Consider the following 4,857-nt stretch of genomic DNA (forward strand, 5'->3'; position numbering starts at 1 on the left):
CTGGCCATTATTTTGTATTTCCTTTGAAGAGAATTGGTGGTAGTTGTGATCATAAGTGTCCTGTTCGGAATGCCCTTATCTGGCCATTATTTTGTATTTCCTTTGAAGAGAATTGGTAGTAGTTGTGATCATAAGTGTCCTGTTCGGAATGCCCTTATCTGGCCATTATTTTGTATTTCCTTTGAAGAGAATTGGTAGTAGTTGTGATCATAAGTGTCCTGTTCGGAATGGCCTTATCTGGCCATTATTTTGTATTTCCTTTGAAGAGAATTGGTAGTAGTTGTGATCATAAGTGTCCTGTTCGGAATGCCCTTATCTGGCCATTATTTTGTATTTCCTTTGAAGAGAATTGGTAGTAGTTGTGATCATAAGTGTCCGGTTCGGAATGGCCTTATCTGGCCATTATTTTGTATTTCCTTTGAAGAGAATTGGTGGTAGTTGTGATCATAAGTGTCCTGTTCGGAATGGCCTTATCTGACCATTATTTTGTACTTCCTTTGAAGAGAATTGGTGGTAGTTGTGATCATAAGTGTCCTGTTCGGAATGGCCTTATCTGGCCATTATTTTGTATTTCCTTTGAAGAGAATTGGTAGTAGTTGTGATCATAAGTGTCCTGTTCGGAATGGCCTTATCTGGCCATTATTTTGTACTTCCTTTGAAGAGAATTGGTAGTAGTTGTGATCATAAGTGTCCTGTTCGGAATGCCCTTATCTGGCCATTATTTTGTACTTCCTTTGAAGAGAATTGGTAGTAGTTGTGATCATAAGTGTCCTGTTCGGAATGGCCTTATCTGGCCATTATTTTGTATTTCCTTTGAAGAGAATTGGTAGTAGTTGTGATCATAAGTGTCCTGTTCGGAATGGCCTTATCTGGCCATTATTTTGTATTTCCTTTGAAGAGAATTGGTAGTAGTTGTGATCATAAGTGTCCTGTTCGGAATGCCCTTATCTGGCCATTATTTTGTATTTCCTTTGAAGAGAATTGGTAGTAGTTGTGATCATAAGTGTCCTGTTCGGAATGGCCTTATCTGGCCATTATTTTGCATTTAGCTGTTGCCCTCGTACTGTTTACATTAAGTAATAGTTGCAGAGACAATAGTTCTTGTGAGTATAAATGTGCTGTTCTGAACGGCCTATTCAAAACACTGCCATGTAATATTTGCCCTGAGCGTATTGTATACCTTTGGTATGGTGAGGATCTCTTTCAGAATTGACTACATGTATAAGCTAACTTATTATAAATTGTATACTGAGCCGTCTGAATCCACAGAATGGTTTCATCTTTACATTATATATAGTCTTTCATGAACTTTTGGCAGCATTCAATGCATTATTGTTAAGGACTTTTGCCATAATTATTTCCGTTATTAAAAATACGTTCCTTTTTTGTGTATTACATATAGATACTATGTATTTAAAGATCATTATATTTTGATTTGTACATACATGTACATGCCTGAGTGTTAAAAAGTAAGTTTCGTTAAAATAAAAATATGTTTTTGGTGCCATATGAAGTCATGCTTCTCATTTGTGTTCTCTCAAAAAAGTATTTATTTATTTATTTGATTGGTATTTTACGCTTCTACTCAAGGATATTTCACTTATACGACGACCAGAATTACGGTGGGAGGAAACGACCGTCCACAGGCTGGTGACAGATTTTCCCAGGTACGGCCAGAGAGGAAGTCGGGACTCTCAAGAAGTATGTGTGTTTATGTAGTGCGCAATGTAAGCAAGAGGTGTATCACAGGTACACAATTTGGTACTCATTAAATAACTATAGGTGCATAAAGATGATGTATACAAGGTACACATTGATTTATTTATTTGATTTGTGTTTTACGCCGTACTCAAGAATATTTCATTTATACGACGGCGGCCAGCATTATGGTGGGAGGAAACCGGGAAAGCCCACGACCATCCGAAGGTTGCTGACAGACCTTACCACGTACGGCCGGAGAGGAACTCACAGTGACCGCATTGGTGAGAGGCTCCTGGGTCATTGCGCCGCACTAGCGCGCTAACCAACTGCGGCACGGAGGCCTTAGGTACACATCGATGTTCCTGTGCAAATTTGTGAAAAATTAAGGTGTGCCCTTGATACACGTGTGTGTTTTAGAGGGTGGCCTGTGATGTAATCACGTTATATCCCATCAAGTTCCTATGTACTTCACGCAACTGCAGAGACTGGATACCCTTGGAGACAAAATTGAAATGTGGTCGACGTACTAGTTTCTTCTGACAGTCATCACCTGAAGTCAACATTTCTATGTGGTACTAGCCTCGTAAGACAGTTTTCAAGGGAAGTAAAGATTGAAATGTATTTGTTTCATAATACGGTTTTCAAAGAAAAACAAAAATGTAACGTAATGTACTTACTAGCTTCGTAAGGTAGGCAGAATTGAACCATAAGCCCGCCTACCTACATGTAGTGATTGTTTTTCATCGGGGAAAGTCCGAGAGAGAGCCTCAGAAAGCAAACATGCAAGCTTAGATATCTGTCTTGTCTTATGTCGGCATACACTGGTGAAACCCCAAACAACTTTAATCACTGTTATTGCAGTACCTATTGTTGTAACGAAGTTTAACCATGAATAAATTTGTAAATAGTGTCCACATTGTTATAACGATGCGGCACAAATTACTTACTAGACAAACAGCTATAGGAAAGTACCCATGCCGCCGATTTTAAAATGTTTAGGCTATGACACGATTTGAGATCGAATCCCTTTCAGTGGGTCTCTGTTTTAAGGGAAATGGAGAGCTACAACAACAACAACAAAAAAGAAATGAAAAAAGTTTGTTTTCAATGCATATTTTATATGTATTAATAACCAATAATTGTTATGCATATTTTCCGTCGGTGGTCGAAAATTTTTGGAAGGGGAGTCATTGATGAGTTTAGCGCTCCCATTCGTTAACTCTTGTTTGGACTGCTATAATAGTTGATGTCACGATTGCAGGTTACTAATTTTTAGGACTGACCGCTGGGACCTTGGGAAGACTGTGGAGTAAAGCTATTTTTACGACCAAAGAAGAAAGCTGATGAGCTTTTTTGTCCTTTATGTAAGTCTTAGACACATCCTCAAATGCATATACTGAGAGATAGTATAAGTAAACGTTCCATGTAACCGGAAAATGTCTTCCAGCAACTTGGGGATAGTCGTGGGTTTCCACCGGGCTCTGCCTGGCTTCCTCCCACCATAATACTGATCGCCGCCGTATATGACTGGAATGTTTTTGCCTGAGTACGGCATATAACACCAATTAAATAAATCAAATAGGCCAACGCGCGAGGGAAATCACCAGCACGACGCTTATCTCTGCAACCATCTGACAAATATCCGGGAATTTGGATTCAAACACGTGATTTCAATTACATGAGCACAATTAAGCTCTGTTTATTGTAAATTGAAATGTCATATATTACAAAGCATATAGTCATCTGAATAATGAAATGGGAATTCAAGTTCTTAAAGAGCAAAGAAACAGAATGTGGTGTGCTTGATTTTCAAACTTCCTAATAATGGTTTGACGAACGCTTTAAGTATAGCCTACATACCCTGTCGCCTGACAGCTGTGAGGAAGTACGTCCCGGTCTATGTATAGCCTACATACCTTGTTGCCTGACAGCTGTGACGAAGTCCGTTCCGGTCTAAGTGTAGCCTACATACCCTGTCGCCTGACAGCAGTGATGAAGTCCGTTCCGGTCTGAGTATAGCCTACATACCTTGTCGCTTGACAGCAGTGACGAAGTCCTTTCCGGCCTGAGTATAGCCTACATACCCTGTCGCCTGACAGGAGTGACGAAGTCCGTTCCGGTCTGAGTATAGCCTACATACCCTGTCGCCTGACAGCTGTGACGAAGTCCGTTCCGGTCTGAGTATAGCCTACATACCTTGTCGCCTGACAGCAGTGACGAAGTCCGTTCCGGTCTGAGTATAGCCTACATACCTTGTCGCCTGACAGCAGTGACGAAGTCCGTTCCGGTCTGAGTATAGCCTACATACCCTGTCACCTGACAGCAGTGACGAAGTCCGTTCCGGTCTGAGTATAGCCTACATACCCTGTCGCCTGACAGCAGTGACGAAGTCCGTTCCGGTCTGAGTATAGCCTACATATCCTGTCACCTGACAGCAGTGACGAAGTCCGTTCCGGTCTGAGTATAGCCTACATACCTTGTCACCTGACAGCAGTGACGAAGTCCGTTCCGGCCTGAGTATAGCCTACATACCCTGTCGCCTGACAGGAGTGACGAAGTCCGTTCCGGTCTGAGTATAGCCTACATACCCTGTCGCCTGACAGCAGCGACGAAGTCCGTTCCGGTCTGAGTATAGCCTACATACCCTGTCACCTGACAGCAGTGACGAAGTCCGTTCCGGTCTGAGTATAGCCTACATACCTTGTCACCTGACAGCTGTGACGAAGTCCATGCTAATATATACTTGCTAATATATATTAATTTATGGTATACAATCATTATAGCGGAAAGTATGGTGAGATGAAATTTCCCTAAGGGTAAATATCGTAAATAAACACAACAAAAACGCAAAAGCCACGAAACATTTACCAAATGCGTTGGCATTCTGAAAATAGGCTTGGTACAACTTCGAACTGAGGTTTGATTGGTATCACTATATATTATCAACTAACTTAACCAGTTGCAGACATGAAATGCATCTACATATGCACGATTCTGACCTACTAGAGGGTGAGCCGGGGCACGTATAAAGCAGACAACACTGGTATGCAGTATAAGTCACTACATTACAAATACAATTATTTGTTACTTTAGTTTTAAGTAATTAGCTACAGTTAGTTAGTCATTGCTAGTTAGTTAGTTGATTGCTGCATAACT

This window comes from Liolophura sinensis, chromosome 11, assembly GCF_032854445.1.
Source record: "Liolophura sinensis isolate JHLJ2023 chromosome 11, CUHK_Ljap_v2, whole genome shotgun sequence".
Classification (NCBI taxonomy): domain Eukaryota; kingdom Metazoa; phylum Mollusca; class Polyplacophora; order Chitonida; family Chitonidae; genus Liolophura; species Liolophura sinensis.